At 41.0% G+C, this 20,248-nt stretch overlaps 1 protein-coding gene across 2 annotated transcripts in view; it reads right to left on the reverse strand.

Annotated features, from left to right (window-relative positions):
- Positions 1 to 20,248, reverse strand: part of EFNA5 (ephrin A5) — a 281,403-nt gene that overhangs the window by 49,887 nt on the left and 211,268 nt on the right. The gene's annotated exons all lie outside the window — the stretch shown is intronic.

Raw genomic sequence — 20,248 nt, forward strand, 5'->3', positions numbered from 1 at the left:
CTTTCACTTTCATAGGTTGTGTTCTAGGGCTGGACTGAGGAGTAGAGAAAGTTAAGAAGTCAGATGAAAACAGCAAAACCACGGCCACTTCATCCTGAAAGAGTTAAAATGTGTGCACACAAACACACCACTGCCCACATCACAGTGTCTGCTTCAATTCTTATCTTAACAAAGTTTTGCTTATTTGTTTTAACTAATGTGCCTTTCCCCATCAACTGAACAGTTTTTCCCAGGACCCAGTGGTGTGTGAAACAGGAATTGTTACGTACACAACTTTCTAAAATCAGAGTGGAAAAGCCTACCAAACCCCTTTGTTTTTAGCTGGTGAGGAAATTCTTCTCCGAACCCTTAGGAGGGTCATCACAAAACTATGTCACTGCTGAAATACAATGCCCATAAAGTCATAAAATCTTCAAGTCAGACAGTCTCAGGGAGAACACTTCCCAGTGACGGTGAGCTAGTCTATTCTATCTTTGGACATCTCTAAATGTTAGCAAGTTTCTTCTTATATTGAGCATAAATCCACTTCTGTGTAATTTCCATCCAGTGATCCTACTTCTGCTGCCTGAAATTACAAAGAGCAAATCTAATTCCTCTTCCATCAGGTAGTACATAAAACATTCGGAGATGTCAGCTGTATCTCTCTCTGTATCCTCCTTTCTCCAGACTTGAAAATCCTGATTCCTTTGGTTATTTCTGGTATAGTTTCCAGACTCCTCATCATACTACTATTTTGACCCTCTTCACATCTTCTAGTTTCCCAGTGTTCTCCTTCAAATGCAGCACCCACATATAACAAGGACCTCTGACAGGTTGTTGTGAATACTACCTTTGCTCTGGATCCTAAATATTCATTGACAAAGTCGAGATTCCCTTCTGAAATACACCGTGGTAAAAGTGGAAGAGCTACTTATTTTGAGTGAGTAGAACTAGATCTGCTGCTGGTTGAGTAGGAGAGTTGTAAGCCATCCTGAGCCTCAGTTTCCTCACATGTTAAGTAGAATGATAATGAGAATCTTCCTTGCTGACCTCACACAGCTGCTTCAAGCCTCAGGTGAGGAAATGTATGAAAAGCACACGTGAATATAAAGCACTGTTACTATTAACAGGATATATTAAAATGGGTAAGTAACAAAGTATTACTTTTTAAACAATGGCAGTAAGAGCATACAACAGAAATAAAAATAATCCCCAGGTTTCCCTTTTTAAAAATCCCAGAAGAAAGGAAATCATATAAGAATCCTAAATTCTGTCCATCCTCAAATATCAAATGATCCCCAGAAATTCCACTTGCTCTGTGCTTTGGAAAAGCAGCATGTTGATTTATGCAAGAGAAATAAGGAAAGATGATCAGATCACTTCTCGGTTAGAGGATCTCAAAATACATAACCATTTTTAAAAACAAGAAAACCCTCAGAAGTATTTATTTCTTTATATCTACAGTGATGACGAAACCAGGTTTTCTTTTTCTTCATTACTGGCAGACAACGATTTGTCAAGATACAAGGAAAGCCTGTGTTGCTTTTAAAAGGTTTTTGCACATCAAGGTAACATCACTGCCAAAGTACAAAGAAAAGACACTGCAACGTTCAGATAAAAGGGTGCTGGGATGTGAATCATCAGCACTCAGAGTAGGCTGACAGTTCTGGCTGAGAGCCAGACAAGAACTGCCGCAGAAGGCAATGCCCAGATGCACTTTATATTATTATATTATTATTATAGATTTTAAAGACATTCAAGGGGGACGTTTTTCCTTTCCCTAAGTGTCACTCATCTTAGCTTCTGCTGGCACTGGACACTGCTTAAAAGTGAAAATTAAGAAAACTGCCACTGTCTGGACCCATGCGGTTATTGCTTTATTCTACAAATTGTCATAGTTTTCTGATGCCTCAAGTTTAGCTACCCTTTTTCTACACGTTTACCCCTGTTAATTCTGCTATAATTTTAATAAAGCAAAGCATGAGACTGAAGAGCCATTTTACATTGGGTTGAGCAGTTATCCTTTTCTGGTGACAATTTACTTTGTGTGGGGTGTTAGGTGAATCACTGTGGAGCCAATTTTAAACATGAGATTGTCCTAGCAATTAACACTTACACCCTTCTATGCACACGACAAAGAAATGATTATGATTTACCATAGAATCAACTTACACTTCTGTTTCAGATATTCAGTTTGCATAAATTATTTTACTAATGTAAATTTCAAGACAAAATGGACAATGTGAACATAAAAACAGTGACCAATTGGAACTCATAAAAGACATCTGTATAATGTAGCTAAGTACAATCCAAAGAAAGGTTGAGAGTTAGATAGACTTAAGACTATCCCAAATTATGCTCTTTGACTATGGAGTCACACTGAATCATTCTTTTCTGGCCTTACTGTGAAGAAGCACATATGTATGGCTAATATTATTGAGTGGTTATTACGTTACATTCATTATCTCAATTTAATCTCCATCACAAGGCCACAGAATAGACACAATTAGTACACCCAGTCAGAGATGAGGAAACTGAGATTAAGAAGTCAAGCAACGTGCCCGGTGTGACAGGAATAATAAAAGGTGGAGGCAGAATTCAAACCCAAGCAGTCTGACCTCAGAAATGAGATTTAATTGCTAAAGTCAAGTTCTTAGGTCCACTCTGTATTTCGCCAGAGGGATGATTCTCATTCTTTTCTTTTTTTTTTTTTTTTTTTGCGGTACAGGGGCCTCTCACTGCTGTGGCCTGTCCCGTTGCGGAGCACAGGCTCCGTACGCGCAGGCTCAGCAGCCATGGCCCACGGGCCCAGCCGCTCCGCGGGATGTGGGATCTTCCCGGACCAGGGCACGAACCCGTGTCCCCTGCATCGGCAGGCGGACTCTCAACCACTGCGCCACCAGGGAAGCCCCTAATTCTTGATGGGGTTTCAGTTCTTTCCTACATTCACTGATGCAACAAATATTCGCCATGTCCAGGATCTGCTACTTTATGGCTTTACATCTGTTGTCACATGAAACCCTTATTGGGTAGTTATAATTAGTTTCATTATACCAATGAGAAAATGACATTCAGAGAAGTTGTTATCCACTTAGTTCGATTTTTTTCCACAGGAAATAAGCAGCAGAGGTAGGATTTCAACCCCAGTCTGATGGCTTCTGAAGCATATATACTTTCCTCCTAATCATAATGGCTCAAAGCTTGACTGACTGTAATTCCCCTCATCCTGTTTACACTGATCTTCTAGGAAAGTCTGCTGCAAGGGGTCCTGGCCCTTCTCTCTTCCTCACTAGGTTGATCCTAAGCTCCTGCACTGAAAGCGGAAGGGTGCATCAACATCTGAATAAGCCTCAGATCACAGGGTTAGCTCCTGACTCATGCACATCATTCCAACCTTTCACAGGATAAAGTGCTGTTAGGCTCTGTAGCCATTCACAAGAAGGGAACTTTTTTTTTTTTTCCATCAGGAAACTTTCATGAGTTTTAGTTCGTATTAAATGAGCAAATTCACCTCTAGGAAGAATGATTCCACATGCCAATATTTACAAATTTCATGGGTAGCCCGCCACTGCTTTGACACATTTGTAAATTTCTGGGAAATTTTCTTATAAATGTCTCTTCTTTACTCCTAATCTTTAATTCCATCTATTGTATCTGTGGTTCTCTACCTCTCTGAAACCATTGCATATTATGAACTGTAGGAATTTCTGGCTGCATACCAACACGCCAACAATAATTACAATACAATCTCTACTAAATTATCACAGTGGTTTACGATGTAAAAGCAGGCATGGTTGCCACACTTAGAGAAGTGACTGTGTTTGAGTAAAATGATTACCGCTCTGCCTGTGTTCTCACAATGCAAGTCCCAAGTGCCAGGAAACATCTCATATGCATACAGTGATGGCCCTTGTCCTCCACTGGGTTGCATGGTTGCATGCCACATCATCAAAATGTGGCAGTAGGCTGGTTGAGGATGTCATATATATTGTGAAAGGGTCATTTTAATTAATTAAGAAGAATAAAATTCAGTACAGCAACTAATTCCTTGCAATCAATTCAACTACTAAAAATGAATTATGCACTTTATGATTGTTTTGATGACCCAGAGGCTGCCTGGAGGGTTGGATAGAAAATACAGTTTGGGGCTACTGATAGCAAAAAAACAACTAAAGGTGAGATTTGAGCTACAAAGTCTCTATGCAGACATGTGTTTTTGTCTTAGTTTGTCTTCAGTGTTTACCTGATGACATTCCACAGCTAAATACAGTTTTTATTATAAATTTAAACTACTATTAATATCTCTCTCTTTATATAACCTGTCTGGAGAAAGTAAATCATGGATTAAGTATTGGAATTCAAGTGAAATCAAGATGACAGAGGTGAAGTAAGAGTTGACAGGCTGTCTGGGACTTCCCTGGTGGCACAGTGGTTAAGAATCCACCTGCCAACGCAGGGGACACGGGTTTGAGCCCTGGTTGGGGAAGATCCCACATGCCACGGAGCAACTAAGCCCGTGCACCACAACTACTGAGCCTGCGTGCCACAACTACTGAGCCCACGCGCCACAACTACTGAGCCCGTGTGCCGCAACTACTAAGCCTGCGAGCCACAACTACTGAGGCCACGTGCCGCAACCACTGAAGCCCGTGCACCTAGAGCCCGTGCTCCACAAGAGAAGCCACTGCACTGAGAAGCCTGTGCACCGCAACAAAGGGTAGCACCCGCTCGCCGCAACTAGAGAAAGCCCGTGGGCAGCAACGAAGACCCAAGGCAGCCAAAAATAAATAAATAAATTTATTTTAAAAAAAAGAGTTGACAGACTGTCTTTGCATTTAGTTATCAACAATGTGCCCCCAAGTTTCTACTGAGACAGGGACCAAAACATTGTTTCATGACCATAGTTAACCTGATCTGTAGGACTCTGCTCCTAACTAACTAATTTATTTTCAAACTTGGGTCACTCCACTGGGGACATCTAGTACTTGAACACTCCAGTCCTTGACCTCAAGTGGAAGTTCTCTACTCTGACCTCGGTTCCTCTTTGCTTTGGCAAGGAGACATCACCTAGCTTTCTTTCTCAATGGATAGTTTTTCACGTCATTGACCTTACTTCCTCCTCTATCACCATATGCTCTCTTGGTGTGGAGACTGACAGCTGGGAGGTCGAGTTCACAGGACACACAGGCAGTGCCCTGGGTTCAGGCTGCAGAGAAGCAGCACCATCATCATCATCCTTCTCTGAGTTCGTCTTTAGCCACTTTTCTCTGCAGTGTTCCTCCTCTCATTCCATTCCTCATTTGCTAAAGCCAAAATGCGTTTCATTTTAGTAGCTGGAAAAGGAAGGGTACGGTGCATATTTAAAACGTTCTAAATTGGCCTTCAGCATATGTTGCTGGCACAGCAGAGAGCCTGCTTCCAGGGAAATATGTACTGAGGTATTTTATCAAGCAGCTCCTGAGTGAAGTTTCTTTACTCCATAAATAGAGAAACAGCGTTACTGAAAGGAGACACTGCTTATTAGAGGTTAAGAAGCTGTGAGGCACTTTTATCCCCCTTTCATGTAATGTTTTAAAGGACTCAATGATGAAAATGCTATTTCCCATGAACTGGATAGTTGATTATTACATTTTAAATGTATTTTAATCTGTCAAGGAGGTGATTGTTTTAATATTCCTATTTGAACAGAACTACAACTGTCACGTCTTTAATTACAAGGCAACTTATTATATTACATTCTGAAATTGAAATGTAAAAGAAGGATATGATTTATGGTCAAAGATTAAGCAAATTTATCAGCTCAGGGTTCCTCCCAAATTTTAAACTAAATCTCAAGTGACTATGTCTTGACAGCACAGTCTTTCAATTCTATTATAGATTTAAAGGCTAATTTCAGAATAAGATGTCTTTTTAACCAGAAGAATTTCTCATTTGTCCTGAAGGGCCTAATGGGCCCAGCAACAGACACAGGATTTGTTTTATAAATACGTTTTGGGAGGTGATGGGCAGGATGGCAGTCTCTGTTGCGTTGCATAACACGTCTCTTCTTGTCTCCTTCTGTTATTCCTTTCAGCACAGAATGCAAGCCTTATGGCTTTCGGATCCTAAATCTGAAGATGCTCTTTTTTTTTTTCCAGCAGAGGTTAAAGCGAGAAATACAAACAGCAAATCAGACTTGGGGTAGATAAATCATATTAGCATCAGTGGGGGATGAAGAAAGACTTGTTTTGCTGATTTTAAATGTTCCCTCTCTCTCACAGGCTGAAATATGCCAACCTTTCAAATATATTGGTCATTGACCTTTGTTTCCAGTTCTGAGACAGAGTCATAGACAGTTTCACTGTTCCCAGGCCAGTTGTTAAGGCTGAATGAGGTATAGTACATGATGACCGAAACCCACCATTCCAGGCAGCCCAATCCAGCTCTTCCAGGCTCTAGAACATACCAAGAACAACTAAAATTCCCATAAAAGTGAAGATTTACAAGTGTAAAAAGAACCTACTCAAGGATGAATTTCAGAGATATTTCTTACACATTCTTTTGCAGTTGAAAGGCTGTAGGCTACAACACACACTTTCATTCAATGAAGCACGTGATACTGAGAAAACATTTAGAACCTGGAGTTGGTGCTCTGCTTATCCATTAAGGAAAATTAGAATAAAGTTCTTATACACGCAAGTTGGAAGAAAGGAAATAAATGTTGTAGTAATCACAAATTCTGCAGCATGAGAGCTTTGTCTTCAATTTAATAACTGTTGGTGATGAGAATAAGATGTAATTTACTTAGCCAGATATTTAGAATTTATTAGTGGTCTAGTATACTAACCTGTCCCTTTTTTTCTGTGTGTGTGTGTGTGTGTGTGTGTGTGTGTGTGTGTGCTTTAAAAGCAAGTGGTTTAAAAATTCCTCCATTAACATTAATTACTCATCTCAGATAGATGGATAGAAATCTCAAATACCTTGCGTTATTGCTTTTCTAGTTCAAGTCACATCAGGCTGAATGACTTTTTAAAATTGATATCTCCCAGGAGGAGTACCTGTTTCAAATACAGGGTCCACAAAATGTTCTCTCCTCCAGTGTTTTAACTCATTTGGAGTTTGTTTTATTAGCCTGACTGAGGAGCTCCAAAGGAAACAAAGCATTAAATTGGCAGAGCCTAAACAAGACTTTCCTTCAGGAAGGGACCCGGAGCTTTGGGTGACAGTCTAATTGCTTCTAAGCCCCCAAAGAGGCCTCGGGCTTGGGGTAAGAATGTGTCAACGTCAACAGGCTAAATCAGCCAAAGAATTAAGCAGGCAGAGTTCCACACACCCGACACATCGCAGACCACTGCAAATGGTTTTCGAAAAGGGATTAAAATAAAATAAAGAATTATTGTCTGGCAATCAGTGTATGGCCTCACAGAGGTCACTTCCACAAGGCAAAACAGGCTCCTTCTTGACTCCTGCTGGCCAGGAGCTTCCTGACGAAGCTGCCCTTCATGCCCTAAGTTATCCAGAGTTTTACATCATGTCAAGCATATGGAACAGAGCAGCTGAAACACACACAGATCCAAAAGCAGATGCGGGAAATCACTGACCTGGTTATCCAGCCACTGTCCTAGGAGAACAGGATTCAACAAACTGATTCTGTTCTGAGGATGCAGGAGGTGGGGAGTCAGTCAAACAAATAAGCCACCTGCCAAACTGCTTACATACGTGTAGCCCTTTTGTATCCTACGAGGATGGAGTTACCCAGCAGAATTTCAGGTTATTCCTAGTTTCAAAATTAAGAACAATAACCAAAGAGAGGGCTTCCCTGGTGGCGCAGTGGTTGAGAGTCCGCCTGCTGACTCAGGGGACACGGGTTCGTGCCCCGGCCCGGGAGGATCCCACATGCCGCGGAGCGGCTGGGCCCGTGAGTCATGGCCGTTGAGCCTGCACGTCCGGAGCCTGTGCTCCGCAACGGGAGAGGCCACAACAGTCAGAGGCCCGCGTATCGCAAAATAAATAAATAAATAAATAAATAACCAAAGAGATATAGTAAATGTCCTTCCTATTAACCACATCAAATAATGATTTCATAGTTCTTACATACTGCTGTACAAGCGGTAAATTAAATATTTGTATTATGGCTTGATGATAACCTATTGGAATCATTACCATCTAAGTCTGAAATTTGGCCCCGACTTTTCAAAAAGCGGGTGGGTGTTCGAGATCTACGTGGCATGGAACTACTGTCTATTAGTTTATTGTTAAACAAACAAAAAACAAGCTGGAAGAAAGGAAACAAATGTTTTATGGCTTTCTTTTATGTTTGATCTTCATAGGACCAGGGTAAGCAAATATCTTGCAATGCTAGGGCACAATAATGGTAATAGTGTTTTATATAAAACTTTAGAATGCAAAGCAGAAACTGTTGCTGTTTCTATGCAAATTGGCACGGGAGAAGTAGTTATTTTTATTTGGTATGGTTAGGACCTTGTGAGCAGTTGGATACAAATCTGGAACCAGGCATGAGGCTAAGGTGAGAGAGAATTGATCTGGAGTCATTAGAAATTAGGTGGTGGGTAAAGCCATAGAAAATATTGAATTCATTCAAGGTAAATGCATAGATGTAGAAAAAAACTGGGACTGCACTGAGAGCAGATCACTGGAACTATGATTATTCTAGTATTTTTATGGAGACCTCCATTCTTTACACTGAGAGCTCCTTGAAGGTGGTGCTGGTATTTACTCATCTCTGCATCCCCAATGCTCAGCACAGTGCCTGCACGGAGTGGTGACTTGAGAGACCTCCCAGAAAGTAAATTGTAGTTGATGGATATTAGAAACAATGTTTGAAAACAGAAAACAACTTTGTAAAGTGCCCAATAATCTCCTTCTGTGTCCTGGGTCCCAGTATCAAATTTTGAGAACAGCTAAATAATATGACAAACAAAGGTCAAGATCAGGAAACAAAATAATGGCTGAGGGCAGATAAGAAAATGATAATCAGGCCTATTGTTCCAGCAATGCTAGAAAATCATGCCTAGCCAAGTAGACGACTTAAGCACCTAACGCAGAATGAAAGTTTCTCTCTTGTCATTAAGTCCTCTATTCAATTACCATTTACTGGGGTAATTAAACACTGGAAAGTGATGCCAGGCTAATTGTTAGATTATGATAATTACATGTCTTTGCTATGCTACAGCTGATCAAAATAAGATGTGGTCCCGTGCACTTAGCTGGAACTGCTCGGTAATCGTCAGACTTCCGGAGAGCGCTAGGCCATTTATTACCAATTCATTACAAATCAGGCGGAGAAGCTTATTATTTGTAATGCTTCTTTCTTCCCCCCACATACAGTCTCCTGGAACAAGACTCCCCAAAGGTTAAGCCCAAACTGCCGCCTCTCATTGGCCCATTTCCATCCCAATTACACAGCTGAATGGCATTAGGTGCCTCTATTTGAGAGGGTTCATCAGACTGCTTCACAAAATCCTGCAAGCGCCTATCACATTGGCAGGAACACCCAAGGCTCCCTTTCAGCCTCTGCCAACCACTGTTCTGCTCTGAGCTGTGTCCCAGCAACCGCAAGCCGGCAGTGCTGAGAATCTTCTGGTTCTGAGGCTCCCTTCTGCTCAGGTTAGGACTAGACCAGGCTGGGGTATGCCCAGGGTTTGCCCCAGTTCACGGGAGTCGTAGGGATACAGACTGTGCCTCTCCTGTCAGGATATCCGGCTTTTGTTGCTCAGGCCGGGATCACGAGAGGAAAACAACTTCCTCGTCACCTCAAAGCTACCAAATAGTAGCTCAAATCTTTGTAGAAAAAGACTAGAACCAATCCCTTGTCCTTGGACATTTCCGGGGGTTAGAAATCTCCCCTCCCATCCCTCTACTGTTGGAAGGTGGGAAGGAAAACAGGTATTTGAGAGTCTTCCTTTGGCTTTTTCCTGGGACTTCTCAACTCTCCCCTGCAACTGTCATCAGAGTGTGTTCATGTGGGCCATTGCCAGTGGAGGAAGCTCAGAGTGTCAGGTCAAAAGTTTACTAACTGCTACAAAGTTCACGTCATGTTATGGTTCTCTATTTTAGGGGTTTGTTTTCTTCTTTTATTTGGGCTGTATTATGGACTGAATTTGTCACCCCCAATTCATATGTTGAAGCCCCAATGTGATTGTGTTTGAAGACAGATATGGAGGAAATTAAGGTTAAATGAGATCATAAGGGTGGGGTCCCAACCCAACAGGATTGGTGTTCTTCAAGAAGAGACACCAGTGCCCCCTCTCCCCTTCTCCACTCTCCCTTCATGTGCCTCTGCAGGCCAGGAAGAGAGCTCTTACCAGAAACTGACACTGCTAGACCTTGGTCTGGGACATGTATCCTCCAGAATTGTGAGAAAATAGATTTCTGTTGTTTAAGCCAACAAGTCTATGGTATTTTGTCACTACAGCCTAAGCGGACTAATACAGGCAGTTTAAAAGTTAATTAATGGGGCGTCCCTGGTGGCACAGTGATTAGGAATCTGCCTGCCAATGCAGGGGACACAGGTTTGAACCCTGGTCCGGGAAGATCCCACAACTAAGCCCATGCGCCACAACTACTGTGCCTGCACTCTAGAGCCCGCAAGCCACAGCAACTGAAGCTTACGCACCTAGAGCCCATGCTCCACAGAAGAAGCCACTGCAATGAGTAGCCCCGCGCACCGCAAGGAAGAGGGGCCCCCGCTCGCCACAACTAGAGAAAGCCCGCACTCAGCAACGAAGCTCCAACACAGCCAAAAATTAATTAATTAAATAAATTTATTTTTTAAAAAAGTTAATTAACGGTAGATTTGGGGGTGGGTGCTATTGAATTACATCACTGCCAGGGACTTCAGAGACATAAAGAATTATCGAACAACAATAAGGGAACAATGGCCAGGAAGGAAGGGAGTAAAGGAGGCAAGAGAGCGGAGTTAAGCTACTGCGGGCACCCCACAATACCCTGGAGCGGGGGGGGACACTCAATATCCACCTGCTGTTCTGAGCAAGCGGCTGGTCTGAGGGGAGAAAGCACATTATATTCCTACGTAAGGATAGTTTCACCCCTGAAATTAACTCACAGCACCACGAAAATGACTGTATTCTCACCCAGCAACTGTTATCTCACTGTTTCAGCAAGGCTTTCGCCCAAAGATAGAATGAAGGCTGTTACAGAAAAGTCACATACTCCATTTTACCCTTCCTCGACCCTGGAAATTAAAACAGAATATGCCACTGCCTTTCAAAAATCATATTAAGTGCATTCTTGGGACAAAACAGACCGTGAGGTACCTTTGTTAACACCGAAATACATAAAACTGTCATTTTATGCACACATTTACTGGTGGCCTGTGGCTCAAGACCGGGGAGCTGGGAACAAAGGTACTTTGGTTCATCACATAAAAATGGTTTTGCACTACTTAGTATTATCATTTCCTCCCAACACTCATTAAAAGGATATTCATTCATACAGCTGGATCCTCTATTTACTTTTATAGCCTGGACCACAGGAACATATATGCAAGAATAATGTAATCATAAAAAATTAGAAACTAATCGCTCTATCCCAAGGAAACATAAGGGGGAGAAAGAAGTCAACAATTCACCATTTATTTCTCAGAAATAAATCTAAGCACTTTAGGGGATTCTCAAGTGCTATAATATCTCCACCTACTTAAATGCTTGTCTATCTCAATGACAGAAAGGAGAGTTGTTTTTCCCCTCCCCCTTCCATTTTAACAAACTCTACTTTCCAAGTGTCTACCCTGGAAAAGAACTGTAGTTCAAAGCAAACGCACGTGACCCTCCTCTTGAACTTTCAGAATTTTTGGTCCTGCTACAAGCTCTGAATGAGCCACTTGTAGAGATTGTGAGATTTCAGAGGGATGGTTAATGCCAAGACACAAAGAGGATGAAATAAGAGCGTGATAACAGGCCTGCCATGCTGGGTGGCAACTCAGCACCGTGAGCCTTGAGAGGCCAGCGTCACAACTGGCTTTCTCCAGCACTCAGTAGTACAATCCCAGATCCCAAAGTTCCGTCCACGTGCACATTAACGTTTCACTGCTGTTCAAGAGAGGGGGAATGTGAGCTACTACTGAGTTATCCACTCAGTGCTGATAAGCTGGGTCAAAAAACAACAAAGGCATGAACGAAACCTATGGGAGCTATTAAATGAGCCTCGAACTTAGCACAATCTGTATCCAGTGTAGAGACAAATGGGACTATATCGCACTGATCAATTTATTTACAAAATAGGGCAATTTCATCTACTGATGTTTTAATTCAACATCTGGGTACCTACTCTGTGTGTGCCAATTATTTAATTAAAATCATAAGCCATTTGGTATTCTAAAAGGAATGTAGATTTTTTTTTCCATTCTAAATACAAACTATACCTAAATAAATTACAAATATAAAATATACTTTTCACCCTATCTCTGGGAAGTAAAAGGGTAACCAAACAGGATATTCCCTTTAGTACACTCTCAGATTCTGTCTCAGGCACCCTGTAGCTGAGAAAAGATTCACAGCAGCCAAAATCTACCCAAGGATGTTTTCATGAATCCAGCCATTCACTGAAGAGCCTGAGTCTTGGTCACTGAAAGTGCTGGTGACTTTGGTTTTATGAACGTGACTAGAGAAAGTAACATATGTCATGCGCTGGCCAAGTGGGCAGCCTAGAAGCACAGTCTACAAGGCTGGTAGAGAGTATAGCCACTATTGGTACCAGGGGCCGGGGGGGGGGGGGTGGCGCGCCGCCCTACGGCGGGCACTGCATGCGGGGCTGGAGGAAAGGAGACAGCGTCCGGCTGCAGAGACACCTCTCCTGCTCTGCTCCTACCGACAGCCAAGTGAGGTCTAGCTGTGTTTGCCACAGGCCTGGCACATGGTCTGACGCTTACACGCACCTCAACAGGGTTGTGAATCCTAAGTTACAAGCCATTCTAACCCACTGGAGGACATGAACTGAACAGTAGGAACTCTGGAAAGTGTTTTTGGCTTTTGTTTTAGTTTAAATACGAGTTTCTGGCATGAAGCCAAAGGAATCAACTTACTTATTATGCCCAGCAGCACTTCCCGGCAGAGTATTAAATTTAGTTTTATTTATTTTTAAAATCAGGGTGGTGGCTTCAAGATATAATTAATATCTCTAAAGACGTCAGAGATGTGCGGAAGTCTATGGGAACACGAAATACTGCTATTCTCTGTTAGACAGTTAGGATATGTAAAAATTCGTATCACGTGAGGAAACTGTGTTGGTTCCAATGACTAGGAAAATTTATAGGGCAACTCAAAATTAGACCTATCACTCCTGTTTCTCTTAATGGTAAAACGCAACCCAGCATCCTCAAGCACTCACTGAATTAAAAATGGAACTCTCAGCATTACAGTTGCAGCTAAGTATTTATGTATGCCATTGAATCTACGCACATCCCTCATATACAACTTTCTGTAGCTGGTTTGACTCAAGAACAACCACAACCAAGTTACTAGAGTCTAGAGCGATAAAATCCTAAGTCACCACTCCTTAAAAACACCAAGTTGCTTGCCTTTGTAGTCCTAGACACTACTCACGTTTGCTAGTCTTAACCTGCAGTAATTATAAATTCTTCAGTGCACAAAGCATGCATGACATAGGCTCGTAAAGAGACAGCCTCTGGTCTTCCCTTGGGACCCGATATTTGATAATAATTTCACAAGAACCCTACTTCTGCATCAAGACTAGAGAGACACACACTAGTGGAAGGAACTTCGAGCACCATCTCATCCAGCTGTTTCCTTTCAGGACTATTAATTATCTAGTCTCTTAAAAAAAAAAAAAACCTCCAGGGAGAATTGGAGTAATAAATAGCTCTTCCCAGGACCTGTGGATGTCATTCAAAATCCAATGCATAAAGAAATTCTCTATTCAGGGGCAACCAGCTTTTCAGTGTTGTTCAGAGCATTTCCCTCACTCCCGCCCGATGAGAAGATTTGAGAGAAAAATAGAGGAAATTTAGCTCATGTTTTCCTAGGAAAGTCGAGCTGATTGTATTATCGACTGTCTACTGCATTAGCAATTTCCAACTGAATTACTAACTGTTTCCCTGCATTATACTGCTATTGTTCAATACCATTTTCATTGCCCTAATGAAACAAAGCTATATAATATAACCATAAAGTACTGATTACAGTTAACAACAATGATGAAAGAGAGCTAAGGAGAGACCTATTTTTTAAATATGCAAAGAAAAAGATACGAAATGCTGATACTCAGCAGACTTTTTTTTTTTTTTTTAACTCTTTTTGGCTTTCTGGATTGAGATCAAAACAACACCGACAAGTTAATTCTTTCTCTTCCAACGACACAAATGGTATTTCCCCTACGATAGAATTTCTAGAAGGTTTCCCAAAGAGCAAAAGTTCTCCAGGTGCTGTAAAAAATAATAATAACAATGATAACAATGTGGATTTCACACATACTTTGTCTTAAAAAGTGCCTACTTCAAACCAGAGGATTCCCTAATATCATGAAAGAGGATATCCAAATTTTCCCCGGGGTGCAGGTTTCTCACCGTCTATAATTGAGCTCCTTTACAGGAGTACCATCATGAAAGCACCAGGGTATTTTCTATTGGTCCATATTAAATCAACCAGCAACACAAATGATCAGGTTGCTGGGCGGGACTGAAGGCTGCCCCAGTGAGACAGCAGGTCCATGGCTGAGATTTCTGCCTTTTAGCAAAGGCCCTGAAGGTTACTTGGCAGCCTTTTATACTCCCAGTTCCTTTCCCATAGATAGAAGCAGTAAACAAAGAGGTGCAGGGCACAGGAAGAAGTGGTGGAGAAAATTCTTCGGCATCGCTAATTATATTAAGACTAGAAGCTGTAGCATCAGACACTTGCTACCCTCTGACATTCGTGCCAGAGCTACCATATCCCCCCCAAAAGCAGAAAACAATTGGTATAATGGGGAACAGAGCACGTTGCTGTCATTCCCTAAGAACTCCTTGAGTCGAGCCAGTGACAGATAATGAAATTACTGTATGATGCTCTAGTGGCAGATGATCCGTGACTGCCCAGGTCCTAGACACCCAGACATTCTTCATCTGACAAATCCTTCCTGCCATTTCCTGAGTGGACATGGTGTAAACATAGAGTTCACTGAAAAGGCCTGAATGTCAGGATCAGAGACTCGTTCCTCCAAGATAAACTCTGGTCTTGGAACAAACCTTCCTCTGGAGATCTTTCTGAGTGTTTATATTTCTATGAGCAACACTCGGTAGTGTCATCCATGTGGACACAACATTCTGAGTTCTACGTACTGTATTTGAAACACTGATCTGATTTCAACGGTTCAGAACAGTCACCTCAATGCTCACTTTACTCGCATTTTCTAGTTTTCGCACCCCTGAAAAAAAGATTTTTAAAAAATCAGGATGGTATCTGTTAGACCTCTTTCAATAATGTGTATCACTTGAAAGATGAAAGGGAGGGTGCATTTATCTGTTCCTCTTAGAGCGCTAATTTATGCAAGTTCATTTGCCTTTTGCATCTATTGATTGTATTGTCGTTTCATCCCCTGCACGCCATTAGAATCCTCGCTGACCTCACAATAATGCCAAGCCCGACAAAATGTATATTACAGATTTTTATATGCTCTTGCATCTACAGCCTATTTAAAAGTTGGCATAAGCAAGATGATGGTGTAAACAGAAATTATGGGCAACATGAAAAAGTATTTCACTTCATCACATCAGAAAGAAAAACTTAGAGAAGATGAGAAGACTTAATGGTTGAACTTCTCTCTTCAATTTTAAATAGTCATGTCTGAACATTTGAAAAGACTCCTGTGCTTTAGGCATGCTGAAATTAAAATAGAAGTGCAATTTGGGATAACAGATTATAAAACCAGTAAGCACAGCTGCTGTACGCAGGGCAGGAATGGCTCTTCATTTCCAAATCCATTTTTGTAAGACAGTCAAATGTGGAAGTAAAATAACCTTTGCTGTGAAAACTAGAAAAAGGGCTAGACCCCAGGAGAACAATTTTCAGACATGGTCTGCTATTTATTTGCCCCCAGTCTCAAATAATGCTTTTGTTTAGTGCTTCATTCTGAAGAAAAAAAAAATGTATATATCATCACATATTTTTCAGTATTTATTAGTCTAAATGCTTTCTGTTTATAAGCCCAAGTAAACAAATTTAATCTTAGTCTTGGGACTAAAATAACTTATTAGTCTTGGGACTAATAAAATAACTTATTTAAGTATGAAGTGATCCAAAGCTGTCAATCATAGGACAAAAGAATACAAAATTTGCCATTTTGAGATACAATTTTTAAACCCCAAAGAGTACTTTAATCCACTTTGTACAGAGAACATACCTGCTTTTTTGAAAGGTTTATAACTATTTCTTCTTGTTTCCACCTCACTAATTTACCTATGCCCAAAAAGGCATGGGGGAAATGTAAAAGCCCGGCGAGAATCTGTTCTCATCTTCCTGCGGGATGATTACTGGCAGCACGGATTTGACGATGGAGAAAAATCACAAGTTGTTGAGCCTGTGAACAGGGAGACTCCTCAGCTTATTGAGCATTCTACAATTGCTCAGGCAGGGATGTCAACAGGGGCAGAGGGACACCTGGCAAGTGTGGAGTTCAACCACCCGGACCTCTCTAAGGATGGCTGCAAATCGTACAAGATGTCCAGAAACACTAATAGGCGTCCGCTGAACCACTTGGGAGGCGTCACTAATAAAAAGTGAAAATCAGAGTGGAAAGAAAATTTCATTTCCAATCCTCCTCGTGGCACCTGGCTTTTTCAGCACATATGGTTTGTAAAGTTTGCTAATGTCTGGTGGTTATCAAGGAAATCAGAGTTGATTAAAGATATCTCAACTTTATCTTCATTTCCCAGACTTTGCAGACATCCACCTGATGACTGAGACGGGACTGCTATCTGATCGTTTGTGGCAGGCAGCACAGGAGAGAGGTCACGAGAAAGGGATAGAGAGCCATCTGCCAAGCTTCAAATCTGGCCTCTGCTACTACTGACTCTGGAACCTTGGCAAGTTATTTTACCTCTCCATGCCTCAGTTTCCTCATCTGTAACACTGGAATAAGAATAACACTGCACTCCTAGATCACCAGTTAGGATCAAATGAATAAATTAAATGAGTAAATCAGGACTGACTGTAAAGTGCTTAAATAGTGCTTGACAAATAGTACAGGTAAGAGGAACATGTACAATTTACATTATTTACATAACTAAAAAGGTATTTTTTTGAGTGCTAAAGACAAAGAATTTTAGTACTTTGAAAAATACCTTGAGAATCTCAAAGATCTTTAGAAATAAAAATGTTGATAGCCATTGCAACATCTCTTGAATAGGCAGAGTATAATTATAATAGATTTTTGTTTATGAAATAAGGAAAAGAAGTTTATAGAATAGGGGAGGACAAGTGCTGACTCTGTGGAGGAACTGGGCATACACAAGGCAACTCAGCCTTGTGGAAGTGTGTTGGATATAAAAATACATGGAGGAAGCATGGGCAGTTGCCCGTGTGGTGTGATTTCTGGGACACAAAAGCCATCTTTAAACAAAAATAACTTCCCAAGAGGGAATTTCAGTTCTTAACTGTGTAAAGTGTTATTTTGCCTGGGAGGGAAATTATACTTGCCAGCCAATGCATTAACATATTTTCATTTCTCTGACTCATTAATACCTGTCACCTAGCAGAGTTAAGGCCCCTGAAAGACTATGGGATACAGTAGGTAAATTCTGATGAGAAAAAGTAAGTGGTCTACAGGGTTGGGAGAACAAGCCTCAGGAAAGGGGCACTGGACAGAGGTGTAGGGCAAGGTACTAGAGAAACACTTGACACTTCCCCATTCTGCTGAGGTCCGCTCTACAGACTAAGTGTCATCACATTTCATTAGAAGAAATGGCATTCTCTTCAAGAAGGCCGATTTTAACTCAAAATTTAAAATTATACTTCCCTTGAACAATATGATACTAGACTGACCTTCTATCCTTTCTTAATTTGATTGACTTTTCACATATTTATGTCCTATCTCTCTTTGTTCATTCATTCATTCATTCAACACGAGAATATTGATTGCCTCCAGTGGCTCAGGCATTGTTCTTATGGACAAACAAAAATGAACCAAGACAGAGTCCTACCCTAAAGAAACCGACAATCTAGTAGGGGAGACAGTAAATAAATCACTGCAATAAAATGTGATACATGTCATAAGAGAAATTTGTACCAAAAACTGTGGAAAATAGGAAACAGCAAGAGACCTTGAAAGAGTTCTGGAAGACCTCACAAAGGAGCCAGGTCTTGGAAGATGGACTGAATCATTCCAAGAGAAGGAGCAGGGGTGGGCTTTCTAGACACGGGTGACAGGTACAAACCCTGAGACTTGAAAGCAAGGAGTTTGTTGAGAGGGCAAATGAGGCTACAGAGAGAGGTGAAAACCTTATTTTGAAAAAGGAGTTGATGAAGGTGATGAAGATTTTTAAGAAGGCTCAGGACATGATTGGGTATGTATTTTAAAGTGATCATTAGCCCTGGACAAGACAGACTGGGTGGGGAGAAAGCCTGGGGCAGGATGATCACAGGAGTCTACTGCAATCTACCAGGCAAACAAGTATACACAGACATTACAGGCTTCAGCTGATGATTCCTTACTATCATCACATATTTTTCAGTATTTATTAGTCTAAATGCTTTCTGTTTATAAGCCCAAGTAAACAAATTTAATTTTAGTCTTGGGACTAAAATAACTTATTAGTCTTGGGACTAATAAAATAACTTATTTAAGTATGAAGTGATCCAAAGCTGTCAATCATAGGACAAAAGAATACAAAATTTGCCATTTTGAGATACAATTTTTAAACCCAAAGAGTACTTTAATCCACTTTGTACAGAGAACATACCTGCTTTTTTGAAAGGTTTATAACTATTTCTTCTTGTTTCCACCTCACTAATTTACCTATTGTCTCACGATAGGTAAATTGTCTCACATATGACAATAAACTATTCCCTTATTCATCCATTCAACCATTATTTGTAGAGGCCCTACTTTGTGCAAGATACTTTGTGTTGTAGAAGCTACAACATGAGTCAGCACAAACTCTTCATCTCAGCTTCTTAGGATTGTCTAGACGTGAAGATTTTGAAGTAGGGCATTTGTGGAATTAAACAAAAGGACATGGACTAGAGAAATTTCATAGATGCAGAAACATCAGAAGAAGATTAAAAGTAATCCTTAACATCTGATCATATTTTGCAGTGCTTAAGTATCACCACATGTATTAAAAGTTAATCTGCAGTGGCCAAAAGAACATTGATAGTGGCATTAAAAGACGTAGGCTTAAGTACTGTCTCTGTCTTAAATATGGTGTGAATCGGGCAAGTCATTTAATCTCTCTGTAGCTCACATTTTGAATAAATAAACAAAAAACTCGGTGTCCTAAAGGTTCTACAGTGCTGTTTAGGTTTGGCATAGAGATAATGCAGAATCATCTGACTGAATCATCTCAGAAACTAAATAAGACACAATAGAACACTAAGATTTTGCCAAATTCCATTCCTGGATTTCCATTCATTACATCCATTTCAGTGGAGTGAGGAGCAGCTATAACCAAACTCTCAAGTTGGTATCATGTCCAGTGCCTGGGGGCATAGGGGGTCACGATGAATAGGTGTCTAGTGTCTGGTACGTAAGGTTAGAAGGGCAAAAATATGGCTAAAATCATGAAGAGGATTCCACCCTTTCCCATGGAAAGCGGCAAAAACTAGGGACCATTTACGTGGTGACAACTGATAGGAATGTCACCACTGATGAAAAGCTGTAGTTACAGGTTATCACACCATCATATTCCCCCCACACTTGCTCTCAACCCTACCGAGGGCTGAAGCAGCACAACAGGAAATGGCGAGCATAATGATGAGAAGAATCGGTGAGGTCATCATTTAGAAGTTTCCCCCCAAGTATCTTTTGAACTGTTTCATGGGGTCTCTTAACATCTAAAGTCCTTGAGGAGCTCTCCTGGTTCCAACGTCCACATCCCAATTTCAGGGATATAAATACATAATGTGTACTTAATCAAAATTGTTTTACACCTGTTCCCTCCTACTAAAAACGATGGGAAAAAAACCCCACATCTGTATTACCCTCTCTGGACAGATAAAACTTCTTCTCTTCCAAAGTCTTTTGAAAGGTAATTAGGGACCTTAAGTGTGGGGGTAATTTAAGATTTTTGTCTGTCTCCAAAACTGTTAACAATATCTTA

Source organism: Pseudorca crassidens, chromosome 3, assembly GCF_039906515.1.
Source record: "Pseudorca crassidens isolate mPseCra1 chromosome 3, mPseCra1.hap1, whole genome shotgun sequence".
Classification (NCBI taxonomy): Eukaryota; Metazoa; Chordata; class Mammalia; order Artiodactyla; family Delphinidae; genus Pseudorca; species Pseudorca crassidens.